Genomic DNA, 18481 nt, shown 5'->3' with positions numbered 1-18481 from the left:
TGGTCTTATCATTCATCAGATGGATGTTAAGACAACTTTCCTAAATGAAGAGTTGGATGAGGAGATCTACATGGATCGGCCAGAAGGGTTCATTGCGGATGGTCAAGAGAACAAGGTGTGCAGGTTGATAAAATCATTGTATGGCCTAAAACAAGCACCTAAGCAATGGCATGAAAGTTTTGATAATACTCTTACAGCTGTTGGTTTTGCTGTAAATGAAGCTGACACGTGTGTATATTATCAGTATGGTGGGGATGAGTCCGTTATGTTGTGCCTTTATGTTGATGACATCTTGATCTTTGGATCAAATCTCAATGTGATTAAGGAAGTTAAAAATCTTCTATCGAGCAACTTCGAAATGAAAAGATTTTGGGACAAGCTGATGTAATTCTAAACATCAAGCTTGTTAGAGAAGGTGATGGTGGGGTAACTTTGTTACAATCTCACTATGTGGAAAAGGTATTGAGTCGCTTTGGTTTTAGTGACTGTGATCCTGCTCCAACACCTTATGACCCTAGCATGCTATTGAGAAAGAATCGGAGAATAACAAGGGATCAATTGACATACTCCCAGATCATTGGCTCGCTCATGTACCTTGTAAGTGCAACAAGACCGGACATCTCATATGCTATGAGTAAGCTGAGTCGGTTTGTGTCAAAACCAGGAGATGATCACTGGCGTGCTCTTGAGAGAGTGTTGCGGTATTTGAAAGGTACTATGACATACGATATTCATTATACTGGAAACCCAAAAGTGCTGGAAGGCTATTGTGATGCCAACTGGATTTCTGATGCTGATGAGCTTTATGCCACAAGTGGATATGTGTTTCTGTTTGGAGGTGGCGCTGTTTCCTGGAAGTATTGCAAGCAGACTATCTTAACAAAGTCTTCAATGGAAGCAGAACTCGCAACATTAGACACTGCTAGGGCTGAGGCCGAGTGGCTCCGTGATTTCCTATTGGATTTACCGGTAGTTGAAAAATCGATATCGGTTATTTCCATGAACTGTGACAACCAAACAGTGATTACAAAGGTTAATAGTTCTAGGAATAACATGAAGTCTACAAGGCATGTTAAGAGAAGATTAAAATCTGTCAGAAAGCTGAAAAACTCCGGAGTTATAACGGTGGATTATGTCCACACATCGAATAATTTGGCAGATCAATTCACTAAGGGTCTGTCACACGATGTGATAGAAAGTGCATCGAGAGAAATGGGTATGAGACCCATGTGAAATCTACTCTAGTGGTAACCTGCTCTATGTGATCGGAGCTCCCGTGAAGTAGAGTGGAGAAACAAGCTAGGAGTAGGTTGTGAGGAAAGATCCCTTCCTTAACTCATTTCTGATGCACATCTTTCCTATCTGTAAGGTAGGATGGTATTTACCTTAATGTATTCCAAGAGTCTTATAAATGTGAGATGTTGTCCTATAGAACATCTTCTGAGGAGTACACCTATATGAGTCAGACTGTTGGTCACAGTCTATGGGACTTGGGTAATCCCTAAATACTCATGAAAGGCACTGAAGTGTGACTTATATGCTTCTAAACAGCGGGAATGCCCTTTTGCAGCCTAGTATCAGCAAAGGATTTGAGTGAATCTCATTTCGCACAAAAATGTCAATTCAAGGCTTAGTCCATTGTTCAGTTGTGATTGAGTGAAACTCTTATTGTAGATGGATGTTCAACTTAACAGTCTCCATCGAAACACTGGTATATCAAATGATTGTGATTCTGATACTTCATCATTACAAACCCTAGAGTTTGGTGGAGATTGTTGGATCTTTTATGGGCTTGGCCCATTTATTCAATAAACTTTATGGTGTGTAATGGTGGAGAATACCAATAGTACCATATTGGAATTCCAAGGGTCGTTGGCTTGACTTATATGGTGGGAATTATTCCAATTAATTTGAGAAGTCAAGAAATGAACCAGACCTGCCACACGAGCGCGCGCTGCCGCCGCTGGTCGGGCGTGGCGAGGCGAGGCAGACAGACAGGCAGGCGGCGAGCGGTCGTGGTGTGGTTGTGTTAATTTTTAGCACTCATTAACCGCGGGAGTTTCAACTCCGGGTTAAACCTTTCAGATGCCCGTCTCTTGATCTGCCGCATGCGAGACCCTTCTCCTTCAGCTTCCCTTCCGCGATGAGGTTAAAAGGGGAGAACTCTTGTCGCTTGGGACGAGAGCAGAACCATTTCAGAATCACTGTTTAGCTGCAAGTGTGGGTATTTCTATCTCGTAACTCTGCGCGCACAGAGGAGCGAGAGGGCAGATGCCTCTGAATCCCTTGCCGTTCGAGACCTTGCACGGGGGATCGACAATTAGGTTTTTAGGGAGCGTCTACACGACTGCCCGAACATCCGTCGTTGTCTTCATCACTGACAAACATCTTCTTCTTCCTGGCGAAATGACAAGAGAAGTTGGACAAGGCTCTGGATCCTCGGAACGCATGGGAGGGTATGATCGTTTCATCACTGTTCTATCATATTATATCATGACATGTCTGATGTCTGTTCATGCTAGTAATATGTTATATCTGTTTGTTTTAATTTTACAGTCATGCTGTTTATATTGCTATCTGTTTATTTTCAATTGTCCCGTCAGTTTATATGCCTATTATATTTATATGATTCATATGTTTTATGTTCTCATGATCCATATTGTTATGAATATATTTGATATCATAATTTCTATGATTAATCATCTTTTATATGTCATCATCATAATGTTAATTTATGTAATTAAAATGATATGGAAAATGCATATATTTGTAACAGTGTGCTCATGCACCTCCAACAGGGGTGCCGATGCCGGGGGGCGGATCGAAGGGGTCGTGGTGGGTTCATATCTGGGAGGGGGCACCGGCGCCATGGACGGAGATGAAGGGCACAAATGTGCAGCTTGAAGAGGGTCATTGTTGCCGTCGTGGGGGTAGAGTTTGGGGGAAATGGCGCAAAGGAAGAAATATTACGCGCGTATGAGAAATATTGCGCGCGGAACTAGTGAATAGGGATGACGTATCTGAGATACATATCCCATGCGATATGGATATGTTCCATGGGGGTCATCTATGAGTCATCCAGGAGGGCGTACTAACGGACTTCATCTAGACAAAGCGAAACCAGGGCCGGACCTAGAGGGAGGCAACTGGAGCGGCCTGCCCTCGATTTTGAAAGGGCCCTTTAAATAGTGTACATGTATATATAGTTTTAGCTATTGGGTCTGCCCTTCTAAAATTAGAACGAGTCTATTTTTCAATTGTTTAACCTACCAAAATTGTGTCTGAAATTTTAATCGTCGCCGCCTTGGTTTCGTCCGAGACTTCATCCGTCTGGCTAGCTGGCGATCGACACCGGCTGATGACCTGCTGCTGGCCACTGGCCTCGTGTCCTGAAAGACTACTATGGAGATTTTTTAATATGTTCGACAAATAGATTCATATCCAAATATTTCAATCACTTATCTGATATTATTTACCGTGCCCGTGACGTGACTGTGGCATCGGCTGAGATAAGCTTTTCAAAGTTGAAACTGTTGAAGAACTATTTAAGGTCAACAATGTCTCAAGATTGTCTCAACGTATTGGCTACTTTATATATTGACAAAAATTATTAGACGAGGTTGATAGCAACACTATTATCAATGACTTCGCATCAAGTAATGTTAGAAATATTTTTGAGGTAATATGTAAAAAGATTTAAAGTTGTTTTGATACATTATAGACTTTTATCATTCAAAAATTTGCTTATGTACTTAGAAAGTAAAATATATATATATAAAGTTTTAAAGGGCCCTAATTTTTTGTTTCGCCCTGGGTCCATGAAACCTCAGGACCAGCCCTGAACCAACTGAAGAGATGACGCATTGGGCGAGAAAGGATCTCGAATAGTACTCCGCAAGAATGTTATCTATGCACGTATATCGCATAGGGATGCGCCCGACATGTGACCAGATGGTGAATTGCTTGGAAGATAATTCACAGAAAAGCAATCGAACACTAGAAGAGTCGGCACACTCATAGAAAAAGGAGATCGATTCATATAGACTCCACGATCTGTAAAGGGATATCTCTATAGTCGGCTATATAAGGCTGTAGAGATACCCCTACCAAAAAACACTCTGGCTACCCCTCGCCCACTAATAGATTGATATGAGATCTTGTCTTCCACCAACCACGAACCACCTGTAATATGTGAAATCAAGGCAATTCAACACTCAACACCACACAATACGTATAGTATTACGCATTCACGCAACCCGAACCTGTATAAACTTCATGTGTTCTGACGTGCCCCTGCACGTACCATCGAGTCGCGATCGACGTCGTCGTCATCCCAAAAAGCACTGCGTGGGCTACCCTATAGTGCATAGTTGGGACTAAACACCAACAGCTGGCACGCCAGGTATGGGGTGCGACATCGATTCATGACAACTCCATGGTAGACATCTTCAACACCACGATTGTCTTCAATGCTAGGGAGGTTTTCCATTTCAGATCCCTCTCTTGTATCTCTGGCCGGAAGGGGGTCCTGCACCGCGTCGCGGACTTGGCCAAAAAGAATTCCTCTCCGATGGCCCCGACCGCTAACGCAGGCTGGCCCTGCCTGACCACAGCACGGGCCACTCAGACGAGCGCCAAGACTCGAGGATTTCAACTAGTCCTCGCCCCATGGAGGTTCACAGCCACGTCGGGTAGGGCCAGGGTCGTACCAACACGTGTCCTAGCCAACTGACGCAACCACCCTAGCACGGCGAACTCCGCAATCCACATCGCCCACCCGGGTGTGGACCCAGATTACTTGGAACAAAAGGAGCAGAAGGCCCTGGTGCTCCCGTAGCCACGAGAGGAAAACTGAAGACCATCTTGGTTGTCGCGCCTGCGAAGGCGACAACTGGGATGCGGAGGGTGGCTCCACGCCCTATTTTCCGAATGTCCTCTTCATCCACAGAAGAATAGAGGACACCCCCATCTCCTGCTATGAGCCCACCTTGCCGAGGAAGGAGCCCCCGCAGCGTGAGGCACGCCATCGTCAAAACATGCACCGGAACGTTCAGCGGCACCATGTGGCTAGAGAACAGGACCCCACCTAGCCCGTTTCTCGGGATGAAGTGTCTGGAGCAGGGGAAACACTTGATGATAGAGTGTTCCGCAAACAACAGAACTCTCGGTGTTGAGATCGCCGCCACTCCCAAGATCGCGAACTGGCAGAACATAATGTCGAGCACCGACGCGACAACCCGCCTCTACCCCAGAACTTACTTTCTAACTTCACCCGGGCCATGCAAACACCGAGTGAAGTCGGTGGAGTTCTAGCCCAGATCGCCAATGGCCTACCCTGCACGCCAAACACAGAGGGTGTCAGCAAATCCTCACCCAAGCGGCGAACCATCTCCTTTGGCCCCTCATCCAGAACCTGACATGCGGTATATCATCAACAGTCGGCGAGACGTGCCAAGCAATATCAATGCTTCACGCGATCGCCGTCACGAAAACGAAATAAGGCGACAGGAGGAGTATGATCGGAACCATGGCTTGTCAGCGCCGAGACACATCGCGAGAATAGAATCAGCAGCGGCCTCGATGAACAGCCCCACGCTAGTCCGGTCAGCTCGAGATAGGCTGCTAGACCCACGGCATCAATCATTACCGAGGGACCACCATAATGATCATGCTCGAGAGGACCGACACGAGGCTCGAGGGACATGCAGAGTCTCAACCCTTTCCTCCCGGCTCCGAATGATCTAGTGGCCACATAACTTCAAGGTTTTGAATGTCGACAAGTACAAACCCAAGCAAGACTCGGGCGGCTGGCTAGTCATCTAATCCATGACAGCCTAGGCTATTGGGGCAACAGAGGACCTGCATATCGTGCATGGGTAGGACGCGCTTCAATGGCTCATACATCTTCCTCGCCATTGCATCGACAATGGGGACGACTTCTGTGACCGGTTTCTCACAAACTTCCAATCGCTCTCCGACAAACTGGTGCAACCCTGGGACCTCAAATCCATCAAAGGCTAGAGTGACGAGTGCCTCTGCTCATTCTAGAAGCGCTTCCAGACCATGAGCAACTGCATCCCCGATGTGGCTGAGGCAGTCGTGATCGAGGACTTCTACCGTGGATCTAATGACTCGGCCTTCATTTGGGCCATCTTCCAAAAGGCATCGACCACCTTGGAACAGCTTTTCTGCAAAGCGGACATCTACATCACCGCCGATGAACGGACTTGGGACCTCATCGGTTAGCCGAAGCTCGTGCCCCGAGCACCTAAGAAGGAAGGGAACCACCAACCGGACAAGCACTGAGACAAGTGGCCCAGAGATGAAGTACACACCGCGGGACCACCGACATCCCGAGCTTGTGGTGCACCACAGACAACAATGTACAAACACTTGAAGAAATTCTCGATGTCGCTGTAGAATATGAAGCCTTGATACACGGGCTCAACATTGCTACCTCACTCAGGATAAGAGGCTAATGATATATGGGGATTGTCTGGTGGTAATAAGTTAGATCAACAAGGATTGAGATTGTTCTACGAACTACATGAAGAATTTTTGTCCAGCTGTCAGGATGATCGAGGAAAGGTTTGAAGGGCTAGAGTTCCACCATGTGGAGAGAAATCGCAACATGGCCATAGATGCGCTATCCAAGCTAGGTTTTGCGTGCCGCCGCGACCGACTCTTTCACTTCTTGCTTCTGCCATAATAGCGGCATCCTCAGGGAGAGGGGGCGAGAAACCTTGACGTTGCAAAGCCTCTAGCAAAAACACCCATCGGTGAGACCTAAACACGAGAAGTAGAAGGGGAGAGGGGGCTTACCTGGTCGCACAACCTCACTTGGTTGAACGGTAGTGGCCCACTCTCGTCCAGGAAATCCGATGTGACTCCTACTGTGATAGCAAGGACGTGGACCCTGAGCTCCCCCTTCGATAGATTCACGGCTGAATGACGGTCGGAGTCGTTGCCCCCAGTGTACTGTCACATGGTCCTCTAGCGGGTCGCAAGCGGTTGAAGAAGTCGCTCTATGAACGTGCGGATCAATCTATCGCCGGAAAGACCATGTCTACACTGTAGAGCAATCATATCCAGCACTAGCTTGATCTTCGGCTTGAGTTTCTTCTTCGTGCCATAAGTCCACTTGGGCTTGCTCATCGGGATCCGGTTGGTGAATGGAGACACGCTCCCTCTGGGGTTCCGGGGATAGAACCACTCACCTTCGTAATCATGGATGGAGGATGAAAGAGGGATCGAGAGGTAAAAGAATTTATGAGAACCCCGGAGCTAGATGTAGAACGAACCGACAAAGGATTGGTTGGCTTGGCCAGAGTTGCCTGCGGGCTGGACAGAAGCGCCCATAGCTTCCAGTGGGGCTCATGCCGAGGTAGGCCTCAGATAGCGTCATGAAGCACGTTATGTGGAGGATCATGTTTGGATTAATGTTTTGCAACTCTAGCCCATAATAAAAGAACAACCCTCGCACGAAGGATGTGCAAGGGAAGCCCAAAGCCGCACTCATAGAAGGAGGCCATCACCACGACCTTGCCATCGCGTGACGCCGGAGCACCACCCTTCTCCTCTAGACGCCAACAGGAGACCGACTCATGAGGGAGGAATCCCTTCCTATCGAGGTCATTGAGGCGCTCTTGGGTAGCGGAGCACAAGGAAAAGGTGCCCATGGGGGCAGGGAAGAATATCATGGAAGGGAGGTCACCACGAGGACGGGAGAAGCTCTCTGAGGGGAAGGGCCATAGATGCTCGGGCGAGAAAGCATGGTAAGCATAACCGACCTCAAACGCCTTCGTATCCTATCTATACACAGGAACACGGTAGCAAAGCGGTACCTAGAAGGTGGACCCCCACGGACAACGCATGTGAACCTGCCGCATTGGTATCCCCCGCCGTGGGAGCCGCAAAGAAGACTGTACGTTTTGCAGGGTTTGCGCTGCCTCGAACGAAGCAGTAAAGAGCACATAGGGGAAAGGCATGAGTAACGGACATGGTGATTTATGACACCATCCTACCACCTGCGCATGACATGGTGAGTGGGTCATTTCGCGTCATGTCAAGCCACCCACGCCGAGCGGCGCCATGATGACTCATGTTTTACCACGCTGCCGCCATAACTGTCTCACACCAGATAAAAACCAAAATCCACTCCAACTCCTCACACAGAGCGAGGGGTGGGTTGAGCAAGCTCCCAGAGAGTCGCAAGTCAGGTTACCGGCCCATAGGTCATTTGCTCGATTCCACATCTAAGGTCGTACTTCACATTCTTCTGCGGCAACCCGGTTGATGGGGTGACCATGGGGCTCCCCTTCGGTTGGCCAAACTTACTGGATGGCTGATACGAGATAGAATATGGACTTAATAAGATGCCCCAGCGGGTCGAGCCCCTCAGTGGGACTGCTCACTGAGTCCAAGCCCTATTAAGGGACGGTCGGATCTTACTTGGATAACCCATTTGTAGCTCGACGGCCTCCTTCCCACACCGACCCAGTCGGTGGGGGAGGTCCTCCCTTCCAAGGAGGATCTCCCAATAGAGACTTACAAAGGTGCATCAGACGACAAATGGACACACCTAACAAGGGGCAAACGACGAAGCGGTGACCTGCTTAAAGGGGTCGCCCCCAAGGATAAATACAAGGAAACCGTGGACTCACGCTCAGCGAGTGACGGCCATCGTACGAAGGGTCCTGTTGTTCACTTGTTCTCAAATGCTATGAATCAAGAACAAGGCAGCATAATTGTTAATGGTTAAAGACCTTCATCCTTCGAAGCATTATTTCCTCTCGGATATAATGATCTTTGGACGAAGGTCATGAAGGACACACCTTCATCATTTTATCATATAGACGTGAATATAAAATAAGAAAGTGAAGGAATACATAAGAATGAAGATAGTAATTGTTATGTATCAATGAATCCTTTATTAGTATCTTTCATAAACATGAATAAGCATTAACAATATTCATATTACAATGGTACCTTTGGCTTGCCAAAAGGTGAGAGAATGTGAATGGAGCGAGAGCGATTACAGTCCAACGTGAACAGTACGGTGTTACTGTTCACCTATTTATAGGCACGGGACGCAGCCTAGATAAATGTACATTAATGTCCCTGATAACTATCTATTGTATTAACAAGAAGTATTAAGGACTGTATGGTCTTTATCCTTTTCCAATCATTATCATACTTGAGCTTCGTCAACATGTTCAGCCGAAGTCCTTTGGCTTCTAGCTTCGTCGCCCACTCTTTGTTTTCCTTCGTTCTGTCTTGAGAGAAGTTCTCCATCCCAAAACTGAAGCTCCCTGTAACTATTCATAATCATGCTGAAAACATATGCTTAATCACATTTTTGAGGACCTTCAGAAGATGGAGGCCCCCAACTGGCCCGTCCCTAATGTGCATTATCACCAAGCAAACCCCCATGCAATCCACATGGATTACTTAGGGCCTCCGGGGCTACATCTAGCAGGTGCGCTTGCGCGCACCCGAGCATTCTATCGTCATCAAAGGGAAATGGACCCGCATCCAGCACATGGCATCAATCGCAGGAAGGGTCCGTCCCTAAACTACATTATCACCGAGCAAACCCCCAAGCAATCCACAAGGATTACTCGGGGGCTACATTTAGCAGATGAGCTTGCATGCACCTAAGAGTATATGGCACCGAGCATAAAAGCCTACGTGCGACTCCAAGGAATCGCCCGAAGGCTCGGGGGCTGCTGTCGGGTACCTAAGAATGAGGTACCCAAGGTAAGGCTCAAAGTCCCTACCAAGCAAGTCTGGGAGACGAGACGGATGACCAAGTCCCCATCGAGCAAGTTTGTGAGGCGAGATGGACGACCAAGTCCCCGCTGAGCAATTCTGCGAGGCGAGGCGGACGACCAAGTCTCCACTAAGCAAGCGCATGAGGCAGAGCAAACGACCAAGCCTCTGACGAGCAAGCCTATGAGGCGCGGACCTGATCCCCCGCATCGCTGACCCACATTAGCGACAATAAGGCGTGCCATCCCTAAGCCACGTCAGGAGGTGCGTACATCGCACCGAGGGCATGTCGAGAAGTCTCCATCAGACACGACCACACGTCTTCATGTACGGTCCTAGGGATACTCACACTATCTTTTGGGGCCAGATGAGCCAGGTCAAGGTAGCACTGTGACATCGGAAGTCCAAATAGTTACCCTATACCGAAAGGGACGGGACAACGCCCATACCGAAAGCTGGTCAATAGCATGATGGGGAGTGACGCAAGGTCCATGACGATAGGAGGAGCCATGCCACGTATGAAGAGGCCCCAGGACCAACCCAGGGGATCTGCTGCGCACTACCGCATGAGGCGTCAGATGCGGACTCACTACAAGGACAAGAATGGCGAGTGGTGCCACGTTGGGAGTACAATTGCACGTGAGGCCCACAAAGGGCCCACCATGGCAACTAAATTTCTCTCTCGGATGTAAGGTTCATCCCTTGAAGTATCAAAGGGAGGCCTTTTCTTTTTCCTACACATAGGCACACAAGATGTAACACAATCTACTGTAATTCCATGATCAACACTGTCGGTGAGAGAAATCCACCGGCCGGGTGGCGAAACGCACCCGCCCTAATCCTAAGATGAGGAGGGGGCCTAAGCGGTTTGCCTGTCTGTTGGAAGGTGGATGAACACACAAGGACACGAGGGATTATAGTGATTCAGGCCGCTGGAGCGTAATACCCTACCTCCACTGTGTGTAAGTAGTATTGAGAGTGTGATTGAGTCTGTGTGAGCTTGTCCTTGTAACGTTGTGTGCCTTCCCTTTTATAGTTTAAGGGAGGCACATACAAGGATGCTGAGCCCCGACATGCAGGCCCAAGAGCATAATGGTAGGAATACATTATGTGAATAGTAAATGCTGACAGTACACAAAGATCCTCCGCCTTAGTAACGCATGAGTAATCAGCGGGAGTCATGATGACCGCAGTCCATGCCGCATTGATAGTAAGTAACGTGCGAGTAATGGCACGACCCGTGTATCGTGGATTGGGCACGCCGCCTGTCAGTGGAATGGACAGGCGCATGTCTTATTCGTAATGAATGTGAAGGCGTGCGCAACCCAGAGGCGTCATGCTAGGTTTCGCCTGTTGGCTTATGCCGCGCGCAGTACGCCACGTGGTAGCATCGGGTCTCTGCCTGAGCGGGGAGGAGGAGTGTACGTGATAACCAGATCAGGTCTGGACACATGTCGGCACCGGACCCCCGCCTGAGTCCTGATCAAGGCACGAGTATGTTCTGTCCTAGAACCTTGGGACCCCATTATGGGCGGCCCGGACCCCATACGGGGGGTCCAGATCCCATTCTAGGGGTCTGGCTTGCACACGTGGAGGTCCTGGACCAATCTTGGAGGTCCGGACTGTATATCCAGGGGTCCGGCACTCTCCCATGGGGGTCCGGACTCACTGTTGAGGCCTTGGGGTCTATCACTTTCTCTAGACACGTGGCGGCTCCGGACCCGCCCATGTGGTGGGGTCAGGCGCTGTTGTGTACCCAGAGTAGTCACTCAAGGTTGGGGCGAGTCATGGCTTGGTCCCACACACAGCACTTTTACCACTCGACTAAGAGATAACCGCGTGGGTACTGCGTCTTTATACAGTAGCAAGGGGTACCCTAGTTTCAGGGTACCGACAGTGGCCCCTGGGCCCACCTCAGGGGAGGATGCGAGCATGTAGGTGGGGCCAAAACTTGTACTTTGCTTCAACATGGCTTGATTGGTGATTGGTGCGCCGTTTCAATGCGTCTGCTGACGTACCCTCTGTCGATCTCCTTCGGTCACGCCTACTGCCATATCTGTCCCTGCGGCTGACTGACCCACGGCCCCCATGCCTGGTGGTTTCATCAGGCCATGCGCGGGGTGCCTCGTTACCGCTGCAATGGTTTAAAAAATTACCTTCTGTCTTCTGCAGCGGCCCCGAGGAGGCGCACTACCGGCGCGTGCGGCGGTCCGCTTTTTCCGCACCCAAAATTCGACTCGCAAAGTGTATGACATGTGGACCTAGGCCCCCGAGTCATAGACTGGGCTGCTTGGATCTAGGTGTTCGTAGCGCGTGATCTCCTACGGCGATTGAGGGGCGCGCGGAAGGGTTTCCCTGAACGAGGACTTAGGTTTCCTTGAAAAAGGATTCACCCCGCGTGCAGCAGTTACCCTTTTGCATTCTCTTCCAATCGACTGCGCCTCTTTGCTTTCGTGCTCCTCTGCGCCCCTTTGCCTTCATGCTCTTCTGCTCTACACCCGCGTCGCCGCACAAGCCATGACTTCACTCGGCCATCTTGACCGCTTTCAGTCTGAGGAGGCGCTCAATCTGGTGCGCGGCCTGCTTGGGTGGAGTGCGCCAGGGCTCGCCGGAAGAATCCACGCCGGCGCCGTCCCCCTCGGCGATCTCGTTGCCGGGGAGTTCGTGCTATTTACCTCCTACATCTCCTGCGGGTTGGCGCTGCCGATCTCGCCCTTCTTCTTGCTGCTGCTGGAGGAGTTCGGGCTTTAGCTTCAGCACCTCACGCCCCACTCCGTCCTCCAGGCGGTCATCTTTGTCCACCTCTGCGAGATGTTCGCAGGTGTGGCTCCCTGCACTTCTCTCTTCCGCCACTTCTTCGTGCTGGTCAAGTCCAGGAAGACTAGGGACCACATTGGTGCCTACTACTTCCAGACGAGGCCGGATCCAGCCGTCGTCTACAACCCCACCCTCGGCGGCGCGAGATGGGAAAACTGGCGCAACGACTGGGTGATTGCCAGCGCCGAGGCCAACAACTATCTCGTCCTGCCGAGCGATGGGCCGGCGCTCGACCGCAAGCTATGGAGGACCAAGCCATCCCTGGAGCTAGAGTTCCTGCCCATACTGGACAGGATCAAGGGCTTGGCTATGGGCGGCCTGACGTCGATGCACGTGGTCGGCGACTTCCTGAAGCGCCGGATCGCACCGCTGCAGAGGAGGGCGCGCCTGTGTTGCTGGTTCATCGGCGCGAACGACATCGGCAGGATGCAGCGTGGGTTGGGCACCGACCTGTCCTGGGACGAGCTGGCGGTCCTGGTGGGAGGGATTACCGGGGAAACCTTCATCCCTGAGTCCCTGATCCTCCCCTCAGAACATCCATGCGCTCTGCGACGACCCAGGGCTGAGGACGGCGATCTTGGCCACGTTGTCGACCCTTGACGAGAGCGGCGTGGCGGTCCGCCAGACTAGAGGCTGAGACCCTCACCACGGGATTCGGATCTCCGATGCACCGGCTGGAGGTCCCCAGCCCTCTGGTGCGGCTCCCAGCGCCCCCGCCGTGGCCCCTAGCCCCTTGGACAAGGGTAAAGAGGCTGCAAGCAGCGCCTCCGCCCCAGGTGGCACAGAGGGGTCGGAGGAAGAGAGGCGACGCCGCCTGCGTCGCGCTGATGGGTCGCTTGTTTCAGAGCCTCCCCAGAAGCGCCAGAGGACCGCAGGTGGGGCCGAGGAGGCGAGCTCCCAGGCCCACAGCGCGCAGAGGCGCGTGAGTCCTCCGGTCCCGCCGCCACCACCACCATCGGGCCCGCCACCACCACCACCATCTAGGGGTGATCTCCCCTACGGGCACCACCAGAAGCAGCAACAGCAGCAGTAGCAACAGCAGCAAGAGCGGCGATCTCGCTTCCAGGGTCACTGAAAGGTTCAGGGCCCCAAGTAAGTGTAGCCCCTTTTTCTTTGAGCTTAATCGTCATGTCGACAAGTCTTAACCCATCGTCTATTTTTCAGGGCTTCTTCCCCCTCTGCTCCCAAGGTCACACCTCCTCCACCGATTTCCAGGCCCACTGATGGGTCTGGCTCTCAGCAGCAGGCATCTACTGGGAGTGGTGCAAGCGATCCGCCCCCGGCAGCTGCCAAGACAATGCCAGCATCTTCCCATGCCCCAGTCGGGGGTCCGGCGGCAGCGGCGCCAACGTCGGGCGGCGTCGCAGAGGCAGAGGAGGCCCCAGTTGGGGGGTCCGCGCCCCCTCCGGACGCTGGGGGCAACGTAGGAGGCGCGTCTAGCTCCAACCCTCCACCTGCTCCGGAGGAGATGGAGGTGGTGTTCAGGCGACGACTCCGGTCTGGTGCCGAGCAAGAAGCTGCGCCAGTCCCCCTCCCCCGTATGCTGTCCCGCGCCCACCAGGTCCTTAGCGACACTGGGGCAGCAATCTTACGAGAGTGGGAGGCGCTTGAGGCTGAGCACCAGTGCCTCAACGACTGGCGCACCCAACTGGAGGAGCGCACCAAGTTGGCGTCCCGATAGTTCCTCTCCGAGCAGTCCCAACTCAAGCGGGACTGCAAGGAGTACAAGAGGGACCTCTAGAAGGTGTGCGCCAGGGAGCTGGAGGCGTCCCAGAGGGAGAAGAAGGTGACCAGGAGGGAGGAGGCCGTGTCTCAGCGGGAGGCCTTCGCAACAGAGTTCTGGGCCAAGCTGAGTGCCCTGGACCATACCCTAGAAGCCCAGCGGGTCCAGCGGACCAAGGCTGTGGAGATGCTGCAAAAGTGGCAGCAAGAGCTCGAGGGCAAGGCCAGCGACGCCACCCTCACCGAGGAGAAACTTAAAGCGAAGGAGCAGCCCTTGGATAGGCGGGAGACGGACCTCGCCAGGCGGGATACGGATCTCACCTTCCAGGAAGAAATGCTCACCCGACGAGGCGAGATGCTGGCCGAGCATGAGCTCGAGGCGGAGGAGAAAGAGAAGAAGCTGGAGGAGTGGATCCGACAGTTCTAGGTGGCGCAGGCAGCACCGGGTCCCCAGGCGATGGAGGCGACCAGGAAAGCACTTGAAGATCTCTAGGCGGAGCACCGCGTTGGGGTCCAGTGTATTGCCGCGTGGGCCAGCGAGGCAAGCACAGCACTGGTGCTGCTAGAGATGAGCCCTATTCCAGTGTCGGAGCTACCAGCGTCGATCTCCGACTCGCTCCCGGTGCTGGACTCCATCGCCGATCGCCTCCGGTGCCTAGACCAGATTCTTGGAGCCCGCCTGGAGGCAGAGGGTGGCAAGCTCTGCCGGGCGGTGATCGAATATATCTTGACGTGCTTCTGGAGTCATAACTTGGCCATATCCTTGGAGCTCGTGATCGCTGGTCCGGTGGCCGCTACTGAAGACGCCGCCCGGGAGGGCGTACAATACGTCGTGGAGCTGGTGGCCGAGCGCTTCCAGCGGGATCCTGCTGATGACGAGTAGCCAAATCTGTAGAAACAAGGCAAGGGTCCCACTGGGGAGCGGCTTGTAATAACTTTTGGTAGTGTAACATACTTTTGAGAACCATTAATCAAGCAGTATTAGTACTTATTTGTATGTTATTTGCCTTTATGATGTGTAGCACTGTCAACTTCTCTCTGGTACTTGGCCCCCCTGGTAGGTAGGCTCGATGTGTCGAGGCTGGATACCAGTATACCAAAGAGAAAACTGGTGGTCTGGCCCTTAGGAGATAGTCTCTACAGTTTGAGAATACCTACTACTGGGCTGGGACCTTGTTGGCATTTCGGACCTGCGAGGACCCTCGACCGACCAGTGAATTTGACGCTGCGTGTCCCTGCCCAGATGGGTTGATGCAAGATGAAACACGAGAGGGAGGATGAGGCTTATATTATCTTGCACCGGGGTGCTCATAGTAGGGGTTACAAGCGTCACGAGAGAGAGAGTGTGCCCTTGAGGTGAGCCGTCTGAGTTAGCCTTCTCTGCATTTTCTCTCCTTCTCTGCCTCTGCCCCCCTTTTGGGAAGGCCCTGGACATCCCTTTTATAGATACAAGGAGATGGTCCAGCTGTACATGGGGGTGTAGCTATGTGCTAACGTGGCCGGCGGAGGAGTACTTGAGCCCTGTAGAAGCGTAGCTGGCGGTGCGACCTGGGTCCTGCTGACGTTTCTTTGCCTTCGTAGAGAGTTGAGAACAATCGACGTCATGGACGCATGCAGGGAACCATCATTACCTATTGTCGGAGTAATATAGATGGGACACTGGTCTTGTTCCTTCGTAGCCTGAGGCAGTTAGCTAGGGGTAGGGTAATGATGTATCCCCTGTGGCTTAGTTGGTCTGAGGCCGAGGTCGGGCGAGGATGTGACTCCTCCTGAGGCCGAGGCTGAGGTCGGACGAGACGGGGACCTTCCCCCGAGGCTGAGGCCTGAGGTCGGGCAAGGCGGAGACCTCCTCCGAGGCCGAGGGTGAGGCCGAGGCCTGGGGTGGGGCGAGGCGGAGACCTCCTCCGAGGCCGAGGGTGAGGCCAAGGCCTGGGGTCGGGCGAGGCGGAGTTCCCTGTTGAGCCTGAGGCTGAACTCGGGAGAGGCCGTGACTTACTGTTGTTAGTCTTACCCTGGTGGTTGGCACAGTAGTCGGAACGGGGTTAAAAGTGTGGTTTTCCTGTCAGAACGAACAGTAAAGGGACGAAGTGACTGTGGTCATTTCGACCTCGCCGACTGAGGCGCGCGTGTCAGGATAAGGTGTCAGGCGATCCCCGCATTAAATGCGCATGCGATACGGTCGGTTGGTAAGGCAATTTGGCCGAGGTCGCTATACGACAAAGTTTGCCCGAGCTTAGCCTCGAGCGAGCCGGGGGTGCGCCCACTACCTGAGGAGGTCCTCGGGCGAGGCATGAATCTGTCCGGGACTACTATTCTTGCCCGAGGCCGGGCTCGGGCGGGACGAGGTCGCGTCCCTTGGTAGATGAGGCTTTAACTTTGAGCTGTGATTGCGAGTCTTTATGGTCTGTTTTGAGGATGTTTTCCAGCCATGTTTAGGAGTATTGGGGGTACCCCTAATTATGGTACCCGACAGTAGCCCCCGAGCCTCAAAGGGAGTGTAGGCACTCGCTTGGAGGTTCCGCCGGATTTTTTGCAAGGGAACTGGCCTTTCTCGGTTGTATTTTGCTCCGATGGGTGCACGCGAGCGCACCCGTCGGGTGTCGCCCCCGAGGCCTCGGAGGAGTGGTTTGACTCCTCTGAGGTCTTAATTCTCCTTGTGATTCCTCGGTCGGCCTTGTTGTTCCCTCATGCGGCCTGGCCGCAGCCCGAGTGCATGGTCAGGCTCCGAGTTTTTAAGCTAGTTTCTCGACATGGTCAACAATTTGGCCGTAGCCTGGTGCGAGAGCAGCCTCCGAGCCTCTGCACGGAGCGAGAGGACGATCGAGGACTGTCTCGACTTTTTATTGTATGCCCCTTCGCCGCCTTTCCGCGAGGAGGAGGGGGGAACGCGCCATGTTACCCTCGGTGGGCGCCAAACATGGTGTTTCCAGTGAGTTGCTATCGGGTGATCCGAGCGGACGCTCGAGCCCCGTTCGATAAGGGTCGGCTAGTGGCCCAGAGGCACGCTCCAAAAGTACCTGCAGGTGATTTGCTGGACCCGGACCCATTTGATAGGGTCCGAGGGCTCGGTGCCTCCCTCTGGTGGGATTCCATTATAAATCGTTCCTGCTGGTCTCGAAAATGTCCTAGGGTACCTCGGCAGCGTAGCCCGAACCTCGGCCATGTAACGGATGTACCCAGGGTCATCCCTGACTCTGCGTGCTCTGGGCCGGCTATCGAACCCTTCCGAGGGGCCAGCCTTCGAACACCTGATCAGTAAAGGGCTCGGAGCCCGAGTGCTCTGGGGCGGTCACCGAACTTCGCAGGGCGCAACCTTCGAACCCCTGATCAGTAGGAGGGCTCGGGGCCTGTTTCCTTCGTTGAGAAGGATCCTTTCGTTGAGAGAGGGAAAAGGAAAACAGGATATAAATTTAAACAATGTGACGTACCTTTTTTGAGGCGGTCATCATGATGGAGACGAAACAGCGCCCGCTTCGCCTACCAGAGGTGTCACGTGCCCTGCCAGGGACTTAATGCGGCGGGACGGGCGATACGCGGGGCATCTGTTGCGTGTGTGTGAGTCATTCGAGGAACGGAACAAGGGTGCGTCGTCTTTATGCTGTGGGAGAGGGCTCTCCTGCCGCTTCAGGGGAGGATGCGAGCCTAGAGGTGGGACTTGGGACTAGGGCCTGGTTGGTGGTTGAACCGCTGCCTCCGTCCGTTCGTTGCTGCAATTACTGCCGGTCCGCCTATGGTCATACCAACTGTCACGTCTATCCCTGCGGCTGACCGACCCGTGACCGTCGCACTTAATTGGCACTGTTGGGTCATGCGCGGGGCTGCCTCGAGTCATTGCACTGGTTCTGTAGTCCCGAGAAGACGCAGCATTGACGCAAGTGGTGGTGCGGTTTCTTTGCACGTAGTAACCGGCGCCCCGGTTACATGACATGTGGGCCCGGGCCTCCATGCTGGACCGCCGGATGCGACAAAGCTGAAAGGGTGCACAACCATGGTGCGGTTGTATGCTTCTTGCGTGGTGGTCCGCCCTTTCGACCGCTGGTTTCGGCGAGGATGAGAGAGTGCTTACCCACGGGGTAGTTGCATGCTTCGTGTGCGGCGGTTTGCCCTCCTCGCGTTTTGGGTCAGTTTGTATGACATGCGGGACCTAGCTCCCGTGCCGTAGGGTGGAAAC

This window comes from Zea mays, chromosome 2, assembly GCF_902167145.1.
Source record: "Zea mays cultivar B73 chromosome 2, Zm-B73-REFERENCE-NAM-5.0, whole genome shotgun sequence".
NCBI lineage: Eukaryota > Viridiplantae > Streptophyta > Magnoliopsida > Poales > Poaceae > Zea > Zea mays.
Note: the sequence above shows the minus strand (reverse complement) of the source record.